The sequence below is a fragment of the Diceros bicornis genome, chromosome 3 (assembly GCF_020826845.1).
Source record: "Diceros bicornis minor isolate mBicDic1 chromosome 3, mDicBic1.mat.cur, whole genome shotgun sequence".
Lineage (NCBI taxonomy): Eukaryota > Metazoa > Chordata > Mammalia > Perissodactyla > Rhinocerotidae > Diceros > Diceros bicornis.
The window spans coordinates 11,182,910-11,204,020 of NC_080742.1; the positions used below are offsets into that span (position 1 = coordinate 11,182,910).

The 21,111-nt window shown below is 35.2% G+C and overlaps 1 protein-coding gene across 2 annotated transcripts in view; it reads left to right on the forward strand.

Annotated features, from left to right (window-relative positions):
- COG5 (component of oligomeric golgi complex 5) overlaps positions 1-21,111 on the forward strand; it is a 343,112-nt gene that overhangs the window by 267,020 nt on the left and 54,981 nt on the right. The window lies entirely within an intron of this gene.

The window sequence follows — 21,111 nt, forward strand, 5'->3', positions numbered from 1 at the left end:
GTTTATTTCCCTAAAGGTTAGTTGTGGAAGTTTCTTGGCTATCAGAACATTGTAGTATACTTAACTATAGCTTGAATTCACACCATGAGAAAGGCTCATGAAAGGATTTTTCAAGTTGATCCTTTCTGTGGGCCATCTTTCTCGTCATCTAAACTCGCTATGGATATTTGGATATGTTCTTCCACATGCCTACGAAAACTATATTTCTTTTCCACCTCATTATTTTAATGTTCTAGTGTATTGAGGAATATAACATATATAAATTATATATGTATAGTACATATATGCTTATAAATAACCTGAAATTATTTTATCATTGTATAGGTATTATTTTATTTAAGGCTTTTCTGTTATTAATGACCAGTTATGTGTCATACAAACCTAAACCTCTATAGGGACAAATCCTTAAATCCTTTTTTGTTACTCTTAAATAGTACCAGGGAATTCATTTTTTAAGGTTAGAGTTGGGCCATAAAACTAACTGCCATTATTAAGCATTTATAGTGGCTTGGATTATGCTAAGCCATTTACATGTGTTATCTCATTTATTTCACAACAATCTTATGAAATGGAAGTATCAATATCTGCCACTACAAAATGTGGAAATAGGGTGAGAAAGGTTAGTAGCATGCCCAATATAGACTGCTAAAAGTAGAATGCCAGCTAGCAAGTGTTGAAACTAGCATTCAAACTCAGATTTGACTCTAGACCAAGCTTTAAAACTCTCTTGTATCTCAGCACAAATGCATCTTTCCTTTTTATTTAAGAAAAGTGGGATTATGCTGTACCAATTGATTTGTCATTTACTTATTCACTTTACAGTGACTAGAGATCTATGCCTACTATTTTAATACATACATAATGTATTTTATCTATGTGTCATAGTTTATTTAACTTCTGTGTTCCTAATGGGTAGTGTCTTAGTCCATTCAGGCTGCTATAACAAAATGCCATAAACTAGGGGCTTATAAACACCAGCAATTTATTTATTACAGTTCTGGAGGCTGGGAAGTCCAAGATCAAGGCACCAGCAGATTCAGTGTCTGGTGAGAGCCCCTTTCCTGGTTCATAAATGGCTGTCTTTTCCCTGTAACCTCACAGGTTGAAAAGGGCAAGGGGGCTTTCTCTTTTATAAGGGCACTAATCCCATTCATGAGGGCTCCGCCCTCATGACCTAATCACCTCCCAAAGTCTCCACCTCCTAATGCTATCACCCTGGGCATTAGGTTTCAATATGTGAATTGGAGGGGTTACAAACATTCAGGTGATAGCAGATATTTAGATGGTCTAGTAGTTTTGTTTAGAAATAACAAGTATTTAGCCTTGAGTTCTCACGTTATAAGCAATAGGGTTATAAGCAATAGGTTATAAGCAATAGAGTTCTAAGCAATAGGGTTCACTTCCTCTACTAAGTATTTAATTTAGTATGTGTCATGTGAATATCAGCCTTCTAGGTGCTCTTTTGTGAAAATGAGATCAGTGTTTTTTAGACTCTCTTCATTTAAAAATTCTTATTCATTTGTCTTGGCAGCAATTGTCAAGTTATAGTTAATTTACTAAGTAAAATTTTATGTTCAAAATACACACACACCTATAGATGTATATATCATAATATTTTATGATTGAACTGAATGAATTGATTATTTAATGGTGATATATTGGTAATTTGCTTGTATAGTTCTGAAATGTGACATTTAGAAGAAAATGTTATTAGACCTTGCTATGGCAGGTTTGAATCAATGTTTTTCTTGTCCTCTGTATGTTAAAAGGAAATTAAAATCTTAGTATATAGGGGAATTATTGTGGTACTTTTATAATTTATAGCCTATAAACTTTTGTGATATCAAAATTATAGGCAAATTAATACTAATAAATATTCCTTTTAAAAGGTAAATTGTTAGGACTTTTTCTAACAGTATTATCTGATGGTTTTAGGGAATGACATCTAGAATCTTAGTGGGTAAATGTCAAATGTTATAAAATGTGAGAAAGTAGATTGGCATTTAATTAGGTTGCAGACCATTTGAAACAAGAATAGGAATGACATTTAAGGGGAGGTTTCAACTTCAATGCAGTTCAGTAGCTGTATATGAGGTCAGTAGTTCTAGATGGCAGGGTTTTTTTTTAAAGCTTTGTAAATATACACTTTATTCTTTGTATAATTTCATAAGTACTTTGGAGACTTGACATTCCTGTAATAGAAGAAAACCTACATGTGTGATATTTAAATGATGATATAGAAACATATGAGTTCAACTTTTTTAGTTTTAAAAGGATTATTTAATGCACATTTAAATATCTACTTGGATACTGCTCCATATAATATCATATGGTAATAACTTATGTTATTAACATTCAAATAAAGATAATAAAAATATTAAGTCATTTGGAAGAGTGTCTATATTTTGTGCAGACAGATGAAACATATCAGTAGATTCTCCTAGACCAATACACTTGAGCTGTAATACAAACACACTGATCCCGTTGGGTTACCTACCCTCTTGATTCTTTACTTCCACTCTTTCTTACCTCTCTTCTTATGTTGGACTATTTTAGGATCACTCTTTCTTTCCTTTAAGATAGCTTTCTGACTTGCTTCTGAGACTTGTAAGAGTTTGATTTTCTAGGGGCTGTGCCAGGTCAGTAGTAGATGGTCATGCATATCCAAGATTTTTTAGGCCACAGTGAAGACAGAGAGAAATGTCAAACAATGGTTATTGTCATTAGGAAATATTTTTAGGAGAAAGTCAAAAATTCAAAGTCATCAAAGTCTGTCAAAGTCTGTATTAGTTATCTGTTGCCACGAGAATGTTGCATAACAGACAACCACAAAACCTGAGTGGTGTACGATAAGCATTTATTGCTCATACTTCTCAAGGCAGATGGGGAACAGGGAGGTGACTGCTGATCTCGGCTGGGTTTTCTCAAAGCAGGCTGGCTGCGGATCTAGGCTGGCATTCCGTGGTTAATGCTCTGCTCTGTTCTACATCTCTCTAATCCTGCAGCAGGCTATCCTGGGCTTGATCTCAAGGTGAAGGCAGAGGCATAAGAGAGAAAGTATCTCTGTAAGTCTGGCTCGCCAAAACAGCCCATCTACGGTGTAATACTAAATAGCAAAGGAAGTGGATGCAGAGGATGAGGATTGGGACCAGTTATGCCATCTATCACAAAGCCAAATTGGGAGCTTGGCAAATACAAAAAAAGAGAGCTCGTGAACGTTTCTTTTTATTTCCAAAGACCAAATCTCTCTACTTGAATCCTATCAGTGTATATTAAATTTTTAAAAATATTTATTTATGTATTTTTATCTTTTATTGAGATATAATTGACATTATATTAGTTTCAAGTGCACGACATAATTTTTTTTCTTGTGATGACAGCTTTTAAGATTTACTTTTTTAGTGACTTTGAAATATATAATACAGTATTGTTAACTATAGTCCCCCTGCTATAGATTACATCCCCAGGACTTATTTGTTTTATAAATGGAAGTTTGTACCTTTTGACCATCTTCACCCATTTTCCCACTCCCCACTCCCCTCCTCTGACAGTCATCAATCTGATCTCTGTATCTACGAGTTTGGTTTTTGTTTTTATTTAGATTCCAGTTGTAAGTGATATCATGCAGTATATGTCTTTCTCTGACTTATTTTACTTAGCATAATGCCCTAAAGGTCTATCCATGTTGTCACAAATGGCAGGATTTCCTTCCTTTTTATGGCTGAATAATATTCCATTGTATCTATATATTACATTTTCTTTATCCATTCATCTGTCAGTGGACACTTAGGTTGTTTCCATGTCTTGGCTAGTGTAAATAATGCTGAATTGAACATGGGGGTACAGATGTCTTTTCAAGATAGTAATTTCATTTTCTTCAGATAAATACCCAGAAGTGAAATTACCAGATCATATGATAGTTCTATTTTTAATTTTTTGAGGAATCTCCATACTGTTTTCCATAGTGGCTGCACCAATTTACAGTCCCACCAACAGTGCACAAGAGTTCCCTTTTCTGCACATCCTCACCAACACTAGTCATTTCTTGTCTTTTTTTTTTTTTTTGCTAAGGAAGATTTGTTCTGAGCTAACATCTGCTGCCAGTCTTCCTCTATTTTGTATGTGGGTCATCGCCACAGCACAGCTGACAAGTGGTGTAAGTCCGTCCCTGGGATCCAAACCCGGGAACCCGGGCTGCTGAGGTGGAGTGTGCAGAACTTGAACCACCAGGCCACAGGGCCTGCCCCTCTTGTCTTTTTAATAATAGCCATTCTAACAGATGTGATGTAGTATCTCATTGTGGTTTTGATTTGCATTTCCCTGATGATTAGTGATGTTGAGTGCTTTTTCACGTACCTGTTGGCCTTTTGAATATCTTCTTTGAAAAATGTTCAGATCTTCTGCCCATTTTATAATCAGATTTTTTTTTGATATTGAGTTGTATGAGTTCTTTATATATCTCTTACCAGATACATTATTTGCAAATACTTTCTCCCAAGTGTATATTAAATTTTTTATGGCATTTGACTATCAGCTTCGTAGCCAAAGAAGATGGAAATTCATTACTATGTTAACTTACTTAATGATTTTAATTATTGTTAATATTACTTTGGGGCCAGCCCGGTGGCTTAGCAGTTAAGCATGTGCGCTCCGCTACTGGCGGCCTGGGTTCGCATCCCAGGCGCGCACCGACACACCGCTTCTCTGGCCATGCTGAGGCCACGTCCCACATATAGCAACTAGAAGGATGTGCAACTATGACATACAACTATCTACTGGGGCTTTGGGGAAGAGAAAAAGGAGGAGGATTGGCAATAGATGTTAGCTCAGAGCCGGTCTTCTTCAGCAAAAAGAGGAGGATTAGCACAGATGTTAGCTCAGGGCTGATCTCCCTCACAAAAAAAAATATATGTATGTATTACTTTGAAAAACTCATGAGCCCTTTTCTGTGTGATGATATATATTTTGACCCCTTATCACATTCTCTAATCTTTGTTCTTCTAAACCTATTTTCATTACCACAAGTGTATAATATTCAAATAATTATTTTCCCTCTTCTAATTTTTCCTTATCTCTTTCATTACAAAATATACTTTTATTTATTTTTTCCTTTATTTCAGAATGTAGATTTCTGCAATTTCTTGACAAATAGAATTTTCCACACCAACTCCAGGAAATACAAGTAGTAATTAGAGACTTGAAAAGAAATTGGCAATTGGATCTTGCCCCATAATTTTTCACTGCCATGTTAACACTTTGATATCATGAAGATTTTTTAATACGTTATTCAGCTTTTCTTGGTGTTCTCATTGACAGGATTAGTCTGAATTAGCCTGGTCCATTTTTATTGGAATTGGAAGTCTTAACGCTATTGAGCTTTTACATCTTTTCAAGCATATTAGTGATCAAGAGGAGCTTTTAATCTTATCCCTATTCCAAGGTAAAGGCATATAATTTAATTCCCTAATGAATGCTTAAAAATTATACGATTTGAAAGTATGTTTCTGGGAGAGAAAGTTATCAATGTTTAGTCAAGGTTAGGCTGTGATTCACTTAGAGAACCCTCTTCCCTAGCACACACAGACATATAAGTACATACAGCAATAAAAATATAGCCATACTCACGAGGAAGATATCAAGAAAACCTACGTTTACCTCCTAGGGTTGCTATTGGTATCAGCGTGGTGCAACATGAGGCAAGACTGCCTTGCATGGAAACAAGGCCAAAACATGCTCAGGAACTGGATCTGCAGTATCGCAGTGTGAGGGGACTGAGAGCCACCAGCATTAGGTGTGGTTCTGAATTGGAGCGCTGTCGTGGGAGTGGTGGGGAGGGAGGCATGGTTGAAAGGGCAACTGTAAAACCCTCAGACATCAGGGGCAAACAGAGAGAGGAAGAAAAGACACACATATACTTCCTTTTAAAAATTAGGATGTAGGGGCTGGTCCAGTGGCGTAGCGGTTAAGTGTGAGCGCTCCACTGTGGCGGCCCAGGGTTTGGATCCCGGGTGCTCAGCGATGCACCGCTTGTCAAGCCATTGCTGTGGCGGCGTCCCATATAAAATGGAGGAAGATGGGCACAGATGTTAGCCCAGGGCCAGTCTTCCTTAGCAAAAAAAGAGGAGGATTGGCGACAGACGTTAGCTCAGGGCTAATCTTCCTCACACACACAAAAAAAATTAGGATGCAAACTAAAATTCAGAGTTTGACTATAAAAGAATTCATTCACATCTTAGAAGCTGTTGATTGTCTTTAATTATCCTTTGCTATATCAAGCACACAGCACGCTTCTGGGCAGCTTTTACTCAACTCACTAGTGTGAAGTTGTGCCGATTTAGAATATTTTCTGAGACATACCTAAAAAAATGGTGCATATGGAAAGTGTTCTTTCTGTGATAGGAATCAAGAAAATCTTCTTTCTCCTTTTTGGACAATGGTTTGAAAATTTTTTTATCGTTTTTGAGTATCTTAGGGTAGAAATTGTTAATCTGGGTGGTCTGTGAATGACGTTCAGGGAATTTGTGAACCCAAGGATATGTATGTTATGATATGTAAATTTTTTCTGGGAAGATATTGTAACAGATTTCAAAGAGGTCTATGACTCATCCTCCCAAAATAACCGAAAAATATCTGGAAAATCTCCCAAATATTTGAAAATTAAATAACATACATTTAAATAACTCCTGGGTCAAAAAGAGAAATGTAAAGATATGTTTTGAACTAAATAAAAATGAAAATGCAACATACCAAAATGTGGGATGCAGTTAACTTAGGGAAGTTCATAGCATTAATTGCTTATATTGGGAGGAAAAAAGGTCTCAAATCAGTGTTCCAGTCTTCTACCTCATGAAACTAGGGGGAAAATAAAGCAAATTTAGCCCATAGCAAGTAGAAAGAGTGAAATAAAGCTGAGAGCAGAGATCAATCAAGTTGAACACAGAAAACCAATCGAGAAAAATCAGTGAAACCAAAAGCCTGTTCTAGAATTACAAGTGACTTTTGTAAAATCAACATACATGTAGGGGAGGAAGTACTCTCCCTCTACCCTCCTGGGTTCAATAGCTGGGTCTGTGAAATAAACTGACAGTAGGCAGATTAACAGGAGAAAAAGTATACAAATTTATTAATTTTTAATAGTACATACATGAGGACATCACAGGAAAATAAAAGTGAATATCCAAAAAGGATGAAATTTGAGAGCTTATATACTGTCTTAATACGGGAAGGGGAAGGGGGAATATAGGCTACTTAGGGGAGAGTAAATGATTTTTAGGAAAGGTGAATGGACCCTTAGAAGAATAGATGGGAGATAGGATAGTTTGTAACAAAGTTCGTCTGGGTGTGATGTTGGCTTCTAGTCTCCTCTCCTCTGATGAGCGTCAGTCTTCCCTGGTTGATGAAACGCCTTGGGGAGGATTTCTGACCACTGAGGTCCTTTTGGAAGATCTGCCTCTAAGCAGATGAGGTGAGTTCAGAGAAAGCCTCTCCTTGTATTTTCTGTTTTTTTAAGTGCCTTCCCCTCAAAATAAAGAGTAATATACCAAAGCAGCATATTTTGGAGTGGCATGTCCTGAACTCCTTCATATACAAGTTATACAAAAATCAACTATTTCTATTTACCAATTACAAACAGAAAATAGAATTTATTTTTAAAAAATACTATTTATAGTGATGTCAGAAAATATCAAATTCCTATGAATAATTTGATAAAATATGGGCAACACTACACTGACAAGTATAAGCCTTATTGAGAAAAATTAAAGAAGAATTAAATAAATGATGGCATATACCCTATTTATAGATTGGGTGACTCAGTATTATAAACATGTCAATCAACCCTTCCAAAATTGATCTATAGGTTCAGTGTAGCAATATACTTTATAACAATGCAGGAAGATTTGCTGTACTGAATATCAAGATGCATTGTAAACCTACAGTAATTAAGATAGTGAAGTACTAATGCGAGAGAGAGAAATAGAACATTGAGAGAGAAACGGCCCCACACATACGTGGTCACTTGCTATGTGACAAAGATGGCACTGGAGAGCAGTGGGGAAAGGATGGTCTTTTCCGTAAGTGAGGATGAGTTAGTTCAGTAGTCTTCTGGGAAAAAATGCAAGTTGATCCTCACCAGAGACAAAAATCAATTCTACATGGACTATAGATCTAAATGTGAAAGGAAAACCTAATAGAAATGCCTGCACATGTACACTAAGAGACATGTATAGCAGCATTATTTATAATAGCCCCAAACTAGAAACAATCCAAATGCCCATCAAGAATAGAATAGATACATAAATTCTGAGATATTCATCAGTGGAATACTATACAGCATTGAAAAACAAACAAATTACAGTTTATGTACATTCCTACATAATGTTGAGCAAAATATAAATATATATATATAATGTTACTGTAAATGAAATAATAGTAATATGTCCTGAATGATTCCATTTATATAAAGAAGTCACCTTCCAGGAGGAAGGAGGAGATAGTGATTGAGTTGGGACCATAAGGGAGTATTTTTGGAGTGCTAGTAGTGTTTAAATTTTTTTCCTGTGGTTACAAGAGTTTTTGATTTGTGATAATTTATCTATACGTTGATGTTTTCTTAAATATTTCTATCTGCATTTTATATTTCAATTAAAAATACTTTATAACGTACTAAAGTTCATGGGGCACAGCAAAAGCAGTTCTAAGAGGGAAGTTCATAGTGATAAATGCCTGCCTCAAGAAACAAAAATTTCAAATAAACAACCTAACTTTACACCTCGAGGAACTAGTAAAAGAAGAATAAACAAAGCCCAAAGTTAGTTGAAGGAAGGAAATAATAAAGTTCAGAGCAGAAATAAATGAAATAGAGACTAAAAAAATAATAGAAAAGATCAATGAAACCAAGAGCTGATTCTTTGAAAAGATAAACAAAATTGATGAACTATTAGCCAGACTCATCAAGAAAAAAAGAGAGGGGGCCCAAATAAATAAAATCAGAAATGAAAGAGAAGTTACAACCACAACCACAGAAATATGATGCATCATAAGAGATTACTATGAAAAATTACACCAACTCATTGGACAACCTAGAAGAAATGGATAAATTTCTAAAAACATGCAACCTACCAATACTGAATCATGATGAAACAGAAAGTCTGAACAGACTGATTACTAGTAAGGAGATTGAATGAGTAATCAAAAACTTCCCAACAAAGAAAAGTCCAGGACCAGATGGCTTCACTGGTGAATTCTACCAAACACTCAAAGAAGAATCAATATTGATTCTTCTCAAACTTTTCCAAAAATTTGAAGAGGAGGCAGCACTTTCAAACTTATTTTATGGGGCCAGCATTACCCTGATACCAAAAGCAGACAAGGACACCACAAGGAAAGAAAATTATAGGCTAATATATCTGATGAACGTAGATGCAAAAATCCTCAACAAAATATTAGCAAACCAAATTCAACAATACGTTAAAAGGGTCGTACACCACGAGAAAGTGGGGTTTATTCCAGGGATGCAGGGATGGTTCCACATATGCAAACAAATCAATGTGATACACCACATTAACAAAATGAAGGATAAAAATCATGTGATCATCTCAATAGATGCAGAAAAAGCATTTGACAAAATTCAGCATCCATGTATGATAAAAACTCTCAACAAAGTGGGTGTAGAGAGAATGTACCTCTACATAATAGGGCCATATGTGACAAACCCACAGCTAACATCATACTCAACAGTGAAAAGCTGAAAGCCTTTTCTCTAGATCAGGAACAAAACAAGGATGCCCACTCTTGCCGCTTTTATTCAGTATAGTATCGGAAGTCCTAGCCAGAGCAATTAAGCAAAAATAAATAAATAGAGGCATTCAAATTGGAAAGAAAGAGGTAAAACTGTCACTTTTTGCAGATGACATGATATATGTAGAAAACCCTAAAGAATCCACCAAAAAACTGTTAGACTAATGAACGTATTTAGTAAAGTTCAAGGATACAAAATCAATACACAAAAATGTGCTGTGTTTCTATACGCTAATAATGAACTATCAGAGAAAGAAGACAATCCCGTTTACAAATGCATCAAAAAGAATAAATTACCTAGGAATAAATTAAACCAAGGAGGTGAAACACCTGTATTTTGAAAATTATGAGACATTGACAAAAGAATTGAAGAAATTGAAGAAGACACAAATAAGTGGAAAGATATTCTGTGTTCATGGTTTGGAAAAATCAGTATCATTAAAAGGTCCATACTACCCAAAGCAATCTACAGATTCAATGCAGTCACTATCAAAATACCAATGGCATTCTTCGCAGAAATGGAACAAATGATCCTAAAATTTGTATGGAACTATAAAAGACCCCGAATAGCCAAAGCAACCTTGAGAAAGAACAAAAAAGCTGGAGGCATCATACTTCCTGATTTCAAACTATATTACAAAACTATAGTAATCAAAATAGTATGGTACTGGCATAAAGACACACAGAGATCAGTGGAACAGAATAAAGAGCCCAGAAATAAACCCATGCATATACGGTCAATTAATCTACAACAAAGGAGCCAAGAATATACAATGGGGAAAGGAAAGTCTCTTTCATACATGATATTGGGAAAACTGGACAGCCACATGCAAAAGAATAAAAATAGACCGCTATCTTACACCATACACACAAGTTAACTCAAAATGGATTAAAGACTTGAATATAAGACCTGAAACCATAAAACTCCTAGAAGAAAGCACAGGTGGTAAGCTCCTTTACATAGGTCTTGGCGATGATTTTTTGAATCTGATACCAAAGGCAAAAGCAACAAAAGCAAAAATAAATAAGTGGGACTGCATCATTAGGGAAATGCAAATCAAAACCACAGTGAGATATCACCTCACACCTATTAGAATGGCTATTATTAAAAAGACAAGAAATAACAGGTGTTGGCGAGGACGTGGAGAAAAGGGAACCCTTGTGCACTGTTGGTGGGAATGTAAATTGGTGCAGCCACTATGGAAAACAGTGTGGAGATTCCTCAAAAAATAAAAAATAGAACTACTATATGATCTGACAGTTTCACGTCTGGGATTTTATCTGAAGAAAACATAAAACACTAATTCAAAAAGATATATACACCCCATGTTCATTGCAGCATTATTGACAATAGCCAAGATATAGAAACAATCTGAGTGTCCATTGATGGATGAATGGATAAAGAAAATGTGGTATATGTACACAATGGAATATTATTCAGCTGCAAAAAAGAATGAAATCTTGCCGTTTGCAGCAACATGGATGGACCTTGAGGGCATTAAGCTAAGTGAAATAAGTCAGTTGGAGAAAGACAAATACCATATGATCTCTATTATATGTGGAATCTAAAAAAAAAAAAGACAAGCTCATAGATAACAGAACGGATTTGTGATTACCAGAGGCAGGGGGTGGGGGAATGGGGGAAATGGATAAAGGGGGTCAAAAGGTAAAAAGTAATACCAAAAACAACAACCAAGGCCTTGTCTGAGGAGCAGAACGTCGTGGACTGCTGAAAAAGAAAAGAAACAAAGGGATTTCCAGGGCCCTTCTGTGTCCCCTGCTGTCTCCTCTCCCTTGAAGCTACAAGGGAGGCAGGAATTCTACATTAATTCCTGCCAACTGAATATATTCTAAAACCTTTTAAAGTATTGACTTGAGGTTAACAGTGTGTTAGGGATCATAACTACAAATAATTATTTAATTTCTAGAGATAAAAATTCAGATTCAGCAAGTTTTCTGAGCATTCTCTAGACACTGGGCATACATTTGCTTATTTTATCCTCACATCATGTATTACAACCTGCTCATGATATAACTGATAATGCTAAGGCTCAGAGAGGTTTAGCAGCCTGATCAGGGTCACACAGCTAAGAATTAAAAAAAAAAAAAAAAAGTATATTATTTCCAGGCCCTATTTGCAATGTAGTTTATATTACAATATTTTTGGTATGTGTTTCATTCTTCTCTTGGCTGTGAGCTCTGTAGTAGTAGAATGTGCCTAGATACATCCATCTTCATGATCTCATAGCAGCCAGCAGGCTGCAGGTAGTATTGCTGAGAAAAAGTCTTTCTTGAAACTTTCATTCAAGTATTCAGCAAATATTTATCAAACTGCAAAAAAAAAGAAAAAAAAGAAACTTAAAAAAACCTTTATAGGGATATGTATAGGTGGCACATAGGTGTATCCTACCTTTATAGGAGAGTAGTCATTCAATCTGGGACTGGAAAGGATATGGAGGCTTTAAAATTTTGGAAGATACTTAGTGGATCTCTAAATATTTAATAAACTAATCTTAGGAAAAAAGTGAAAAAGGAGACAGATCAGGAAAGTGGAAATGCCTTTTTTCTTCCTTAGTTCACCAACCACGCACCTCTCCCCAGTTTAAAGATCCAAAAACTTCCTAAAATAAACTAACCAAAACTAAATATAGTATGCTATACATTTTGGAAGTTTGGCGAAAATAAAGCTGTGTGTGTATGTAAGGCATCTTTTTTTTGCTGTGTATTTCTTGTTTTCTCTTTTGTTAATTCAAAACATATGTAAGCATTGTCTTTGCTGAGAACTGTATTTAGTTGGGAAATCAAATTTCTAACTGTAATCATTCTAATAGCCTTCAAAGATTGACAGTAATGACAAGGAATATTGAGCTATGGGGAATTCAAATCCCTTTCCTTTCTCTCGCAAGCTTCCATAGAAAATGCTTCAAGAAAATATTGATATTTTGGGAGCTTGGTTACAAATTAGTGAGGGAAATGCTTCATAGTCTTGTAAAGATTTCTGTGTGCCAATTTGGAAAACTCTCTGAGATATATTATTAGGCTAGAAAAAGACTGAAAATAGTACATTTAGTAGTCCCACCTGTAAGTAAAATAGATACATAAATAAATGCTGTTTTGTGCTTTTCCTTCCTTTTTTTTTTTTCCTAGAAAGTCACAAGAAGAAACAGCGGAGCGTGCACTTAACCGCTAAGCCACGGGGCTGGCCCTATGCCTGGATTCTTGATACTGAGACTAGAGACTGACTAAATGCTCTCACTTTCCCAGAATTCCTGTGACACTATCTAATATCCTTGAAACTCTACCACCTTGACTCTGGGTCATGCTAGCCCTTGCAAGATAGGGTGAGGGCTTTGGCCTTCACTCTGAGTGAGGGGGAAGCCATTTAATGGTTGAACACGGAAGGAGGAAATCCAGCTCAAAAGCAAGGATTGAAATGCAAGAAGTTATAGTAAGCACAAGTAGTTGGTAAACATGTAGGTAAATCTAAGCCTCAATTGCATAAAATAAGAAATAGTAGTGACTAATTTGGGACATATAAACAAGACAGAACTAAAATACAAGTCCTCATTAAAGTTTAAAATGAGGAAGGGATAATGAATTTTAAAGCATTCTAAACTGCCTGTATGGTTCAGGAGGAATGTAAAGCCATAGACACTTTGACTTGAGTATGAATTTTAACAATTTAATTATGGTCACTGAAAAAATAGAAATAGAATATCTAACTTCTGAATGAATTGATGGACAAATGGGTAAAAGAGAAAGAGTACCAGTTCAGCAAAAGACTGAAAAGTAAACAGAAGAAAAAAAATCATATAAAAAGTTCATAGCAAGATGGATTCCAAATATATCATTAATCACAATAAATGTAACTAGATTAAACTGGCCACTGTCATTTCTCAATTTGGTTATGATCAATGACTAAATTTAGCTTTGTGTGATATATCTAAAACATAAGGACATATAAAGGATGAAAGTAAAGGAATGGAGAAAAACTACTTCAGGCAAATATTAATTAGACAAAAGCTCATATGACTATATTAACATCAGAAAAAATAGACTAAGGCAAAAAGCATTATTAGAGATTAGGGATGGAGTGTCACAAAATGAGAAAAGGAACACTTTGCTAGGAAGGTATAAGGATTATGATACACCTTACAACACAGCCTCAGACTAATAAAACAAAATGGATAGAATTTCAGAGAGAACTTGAAAAATCCACTATCAAAATGGGAGATTGTGAGGGTTAAGGGGATTAATCAGGCCACAGTAGAATGATACTCCTTAGAATTACCTTTTTAAGGCTCCTCAGACAATTATAGTCATTTGTGGCAGACAGAAACATGGAATGACATTATGGCCAGATTTCGCAAAATAAATTTCGAATTTTTTAGATAATCACTGCTCTCAATCAGATAATTAACCTTTTTTTTTCTTTCTGTTTTTGACATTATGAACACTACTATTAAGATTAATATACAAAGAGAGCCTCATTAGCTTGGAGTTCAATAGTATAAAATTTTTTTATTATTAAGACTAAATTGAAATTTATCTTTGAACTATATATAAAGAACTTCTTTGCTATGAAAATGAATAATGCATGCAAGATTATAGGTTTAATTACATCAGAATTTATATCTCTCAAAAACTGTGAAAGTACTAGTCTATATATAAATATATGAACTACTAATTATTTTTTTAAATTTTACTGGCTAACTTCGGCCTTAACAGTAGGATGCTGGTATTTTAGTTTTTCTATATCCCTGAGGGTAATAAACTTCCATTTCTTTTGGAAATTCTGTGGTTTGAAATTCAGTCAGTACTAAACCCAAATTACCCAAATCAAAGAGGCCTTATTCTCTATACTTTATGGATATGTGAAGAGATTTTCTGTTGATTAATGAATTAGTTATAGTACTCATTATTGGAAAATGGAAAAAGCTCGGTGTAACTGACAGTGAACAGTTCTCTCTTCTTCAAAAAATTAAAAATATGCAGACTTGTGACTCTAAATTTAATTAAGAAGTCCAGTGTTTAGGAGCCAGTGATTGGTCGCAAGTAGGTGGAAATTCCATCTGTTGTTCAAAAGCGTAAGGCTCTTTGAAGAAAAATAAAGTAAAAGCTCTAAATGATCCATTCTTAGCAAATTGTGTATGCCTTCCCCACCCCCTGTAGTTACCAAATCCCATGAGCCAGGTAGAGATTTTGACTTAAAGGACAGAAGCATGGGAGAAGATCTAGAGGAGATTAATGAGAAAGGTAAGTTGATAAAAGGGCTTTGTAACAGGAATACAGGATGTCTGAGCAATACAGCTTTGAATTACAAAGCTGTATTTTATTCCTGTGTGCTGGTCTTGCTCATCTCTCATGTATAAACAAGATTTGATTTTGTTTCCAGCTTTTTGGTTATATGTTAACTGTCCAAAAGGGAACCTATCTCAAGCTGTCATCTCCTTGATAACAGATTTGTGGGAAGGTTTAGTCTGATGTCAAGATGTGATAGCACTATTGCATCTGTTCTGTGGTTGAATGTACCTGTCCTTATTTTTAGATAAATAGATAAGTAGTAACACCTCTTTTTTTAAGTAGTCAAGTATTTGACAAAATCAACAGTCTGAAATATAAATTAGAACCAGGAAGGAAATAAAAACATCCTCTAACTGCTAGAATTGATGTCACAATGTCCATGCACTAAAGTATACAATTAATTCCTAGGAAAACATCCCAGCTTTCATGTGGTTAGTCCACTAGTTTTCCACTTTAAAGCAAGTTAGACCAAGATGAGGGGAGATAAGACCAAAAAGAGAAAACTTAGGAATAAGACACCTTAGGAATAAGAGAAGGGTTCATAAAATCATCAAAATATAAAGATAAAAGAAACATAAAATTTCAAAGGTTGTAGTAACCTAAGGCTGTTTAATGAGCGAAGGGGCAAATAGCCATGTATACCCTACTAAGCTCTAACAGAGTCATTTTTAAAACAAAAATGTGTAGTAGCTCAAAAACACCACTCACTATAACACTTGTGAACATTCACAGTTGTTAATTTAAATAGACTTTGCCTTCTTAAGGTGCACTCTCTGTGTACCTTATTTATGAAACCAGAAAAGTATGATATACTGTAGAAAGATTTTCTTGAAAATAGTTTCTGATAGTTTTAGCGCCTAAGAAAATTAGTTTCATTTGTCAGGGAAGTTTAGTTAGGTATACAGCTTGGGAAATGAAGAATTGCTGTGTAAACCTATGGGTTTGTCCTTGGCTGTCCATTTGCAGAAACATACCCTACATCTGGATTCCAAATACAACACAGTTTTTTTCTTTTTTCCTTTTTTTTTTGTGAGGAAGATTAGCCCTGAGCTAACAACTGTTGCCAATCCTCCTCTTTTTGCTGAGGAAGATTGGCCCTGGGCTAACATCCATACCCATCTTCCTCTACTTTATACGTGGGACGCCTGCCACGGCATGGCTTGACAAGCAGTGTGTAGGTCTGCACCTGGATCCAAACCTGCGAACCTCAGGCCGCTGAAGCGGGGTGCACAAACCCAACCACTGCACCACTGGGCCAGCCCCAGGATTCCAAATACAATATAATTGCTAATGTATTACATGCTATATTTAGTATTAGGGATGTTTGATAATTTAATTGTGGGATCGTATATATATTTATATAATTTTATATTTTTATAGGATAATTGGAATATTATAATGTGATATTTAATCACAATTCTATTTTTGTGTTCCTTAACCTGAACCAGGTAATCTACAAGTATTTGATAAGAAAGTGTAAATAAAAATCAGTTACTATATTCATCTGTGTCACAGATTAGTAGATCAAAAGAGATGATCTTTCCCGAAAACCTTCTTTTGGGCAAGTAAACAGTAACCAAAGCAGTTTATTTTCTCATAGTGTTTTTCTTGGATGGAAATCATGCATCTTTCATTTTTATAATGGATGAAATTATTTTGTATAACTATTTCTAAGTGTTTTCTACAGTGAACCTTTTAGATAACTTCATGGAATTCCACAGTGCCCTTTACGAGTATTTTGGTAACTTCCCTGATTTTGTAATGCTTCATATCTTACCTCTTAACATTTTTGCTTTATTTCTTTCCAGTCTTTTTGTAAGAGCAAACTGCTGCATAGACAAATCTGCTTTTTTTCTTACAGTTGACACTACAACATAAGTGTCTTCCATTGTTACTTGTTCCATCATGTGAATTGCCTAGTATACCCAACCATTCTCTTATTCTTAGACATATAGGGTTTTTCTAATTTTTCTGTTTTATAAATAACACTATGCTTGTATGGGTGACTTTATTACTTTCTTAGGATACATTTCTAATAGTGGAATATGTAAGGATAAAGCAATTTTGAGGTTCTTGAAATATATTGCTCATTAGCATCTCTTGACCTAGAAAACATTTAGATAGGCCATAGAATACACTTAGAGGCATTGGACCATATGTCTAGAAAAACTGATAAGATGTAGATCAGTGATCACTAATAGAGTTCATACCCCGTGTCAGGTCTAAGAGATTTGTAGTCATGGCCTAGAGCACTGTGTTGTGAGACCATAACAGGGACGCAGTGGATTCCTGATGTTTTCTGTATATGTGAGCGGGGGGAGTGACAATCGGAGAGCCAGATATTTGCCCTTTATAGTTTTCATTAAAATAATTCTTTACCTTTTATGTGTACTTTTTTTTTTTTTTGCTGTGAACTCCAAATTGGATAGAAAGCATGTATTAGATCAAAAGATTTTGTCTTAATATAAATTTCACATTAAAAATTAATTTGGTAAGTGTAATGCAAACATGCTCACCACTTTCAGAAAAATAACTAAGTATAGATATAAGTATAACTAAAGGTTCATCAAAACTTATTTCAAAATTTTTGTTAGAGGCTGGCCCAGTGGCACAACCAGTTAAGTGCACGTGCTCCACTAAGGAGGCCCGGGGTTCGCTGGTTCGGATCCCGGGCGCGCACCAACGCACCACTTGTCAAGCCATGCTGTGGCGGCGTCCCATATAAAGTAGAGGAAGATGGGCATGAATGTTAGCCCAGGGCTAGTCTTCCTCAGCAAAAAAAAAGGAGGATGGCAGATGTTAGCTCAGGGCTGATCTTCCTCACACACACACAAAAATTTTTTTGTTGAAAATATCTGATTTTAGGTATAAAAATGTTTTGACTTGTTTTCATTCAGGGAAGCATTGTAGATTAGTATACATTTCACATTGTTCTGCTCTAAACCTATGAAATTCTAATACATACTTTTTTCTCATTTATGGTATGTATGCTTGCAAAGAAATATTTAGATTATGAACAAATCAACGTAAAAAGGAGTTATCCTGTAGTCTTAACGTTTCTTTAGCAGTAATGGAAATTATAGGCAAATGGAGCACTAATGGTGTTTCTATAATATCTGGAAAGTAACTTAACCTTCTGTAATTCATAACTAATCATAATGTATTTTCTTATTCTCTTTAGACATTCTTCTGAGTCACCAACTTTATAATTCCCCAAAAGTAATTTTCAGTAGATTTTCTGAGTAGAAATTTAAAGCTGTCATCAAACTTGCCTCTTGAGTTGTCAGTGTTAATTCTTTTACTTCTAGCCCTCAGCTGTGATGTTAGGGAGATCTTGGTCATTTCACCTGCAAATTAACAATTATGTAAAAACATTCTTCATGTTAACTCTATAGCTTATCGTTGTTTCAGGGATTCAGTCTCAGTTGTTTCTCACACATTGAGTTCACATCATGTTCCTAGTGAGCAGATATACAGACTTAGAATTTCTGAAAAATAGTTTCTTCAGTTAGTTAAACTTAAAAAGAAATAATATGTCTTATCATTTGCACATCGGAACCATTTTAATTATTATTAAAGATTAATTTAGCCTATGGATTTCTTCTCTTTCCATGTGTGTGTGAGATAGTTTTAAAACTCAAATGCAGCTCTTTTGGTTTCTGACGTCTTTCCAGACTGTGTTAAATAGTATAACATGATTCACCAGGGTGTACATTTCTCGTAGTTTAGAGGGTTGAGTCTCTTATTGCTCCCAGCTTTCTAGTCCCTTAGTTCCTGATGCTTTACAGCCAAAGCTGTGTTTTCGCACATCCGTACAGTTTTATTCATCTCAAATAAGGTGGACTTTGAAAAAGCAACAATGAGAAACCATTACTCGGGCCCTTCATTCAACAGATACCTAGTGAGCATCTTCTATTTTAAGATGCCTTGCTGAACATGTACATGAATTAGTGAAAAGTCAGTTTTAAGGAGTTCAAATGCAGGAAAGAACTTGAAACAATAAAAGTTAAAATGGCTCAAGATGGGTGAAAGATTCTGAAGTAGTTAGGGAGTGCCTACTCTGTACAAGATCCTTTGTTACCACAACCCAGAAGGAGCCAGAATTCAGTCTGTAACTCCAGGCAGCTTCATTGGCTTTTGGTTCTGATTGCTCAGTCCTAATGTGTGTGTTGTTTCCTAGCCAGTACTGAGCTAGGCTAGAGCTTGGAGGAGTGGGTTGTAGGGAAGAAGACCAAGCAAAAGGATAAGTGAGAAGAAAATAAGAATAAGACATAGAGTTGTCTGGGGATGCAAATGATAATGCCTTACATTGCTAAGGCATTTTACAGTTTACAAAGGCTACTTGACTATCAACTGTATTAGTAGTTCCATGTTACAGATGAAGAAATTGAAGCCACAAATTACTCAGCTGGCAAGTGGTAGAGACAAGTCTAGTGTTCATTTTATTGCAGATGTTCTGTGAACAATAAGAGAATGGATAAAACAAACTCTGATAAATTCATGCAATGGAATACCACATAGCAATAAAAAGGAACAAGCATAGGTGAAAACCAAAAGAATTATGCTGAGTGAAAGAAATTTTACATGCACATACACAAAAAACTTAATAGAAAGATATAAAATAGGCAAAACTTATCAGTGGGGTGAAGTCAGTGGTAACAAGTATACTGATGTCTACAAGTTATTTTGAGATACATCAAAAATATAAAATGGATTGAGGGATAGATAGCATAAGCAACTATTATAAAATCTAGGTGGTCAGTATATGGGTGTTCACTGTACAATTCTTTCAAGTGTTCATAGTAAAATGTTAGAAAAAAGTAAATTATGCATTATTTTTGGTGTTTTTGAAAACAGTATGTGTGAGCAAAAATAAAAAATTTTTCCCGAGAAGAACAGCACAGTGGTAGCAAGGGCTGATAAAAGAATGATCTGTGAAACACTGTCTTTGGAACTCTAAAAATATCTTTCCATGTTGTCTCTGAATGTGGCCCTGCTTAAAGCCAAGGCTGAGCAAATCAGAACAGTGGGGATTGACTGGGAAGTGGAATGAGGGAACCTTCTGGAGTGATCCGGTTAGCATTATACAAGTAAAACCATTTACCAAATCTCATTGAATTGTACACTCAATGTATGCATTTCATTATACCTAGATTTTACCTTACAAGGAAAACTAAGTAAATATTGAATTCTAGTTGATTATGTGCGTGCTTAAGTGTTTAGGGATAAAGTATACTAATGTCTGCAAATTATTTTGAAATGAGTCAAAAATATAAAGTGAGTTGAAGGATGGATAGATAAATCATATAAAGCAAATTGTAGAATGAAAATTATGAAATCTAGGTTATCAGTGTATGGGTGTTTACTGTATAGTTCTTTTAACCTGAAGGAGAAGAGGACAAGGAACTAAGAGTCCAGGGTATTGGAAGGATTATCTGCAAATATATTGAGTTAATCAAGAGTTATTACAGGAATAAGTAGCAATGAATACACCTAGTGTCTGGATCTTGGTCTATAATACCACTTGCCGCTAAAAGGACCCGGAACTCCTTGGAGACATGGCAGATTCCAGATAAAAGTATTCTATCAGTGCAAATTTATGAAGTTGATAACTGAACTGAGGTTTTGTAAGAGAATATCCCTATTCTTAGGAAATACACACTGAAATATTTAGGGGTAGTGGGCTCTCCTGAGAGTTTAACTATTAATTTTTAACATAGTTTCTATTGGGAAAATAGGCTGTTGTCAGACCACCAACTTACAAATGACCATTTTAGAACACAGTTTGATTGCAAGTTGGTGACTGTCTATGTCCATGAGGAAAGGCAAAATAAATTGGAGTTATTTAACCTAATAAAAAGCCTTGTGTTGACTTAATAGCCATCATCGTGGGTTGTAATTTTAACAAAGGATTATTCCCTTTATTTTAATTGCAATTTTTACTATTTTTAAATTGCATTTTATTACCACAAGTAGGAATTGATAAAGTGGGACTTGAGTTTAATTTTG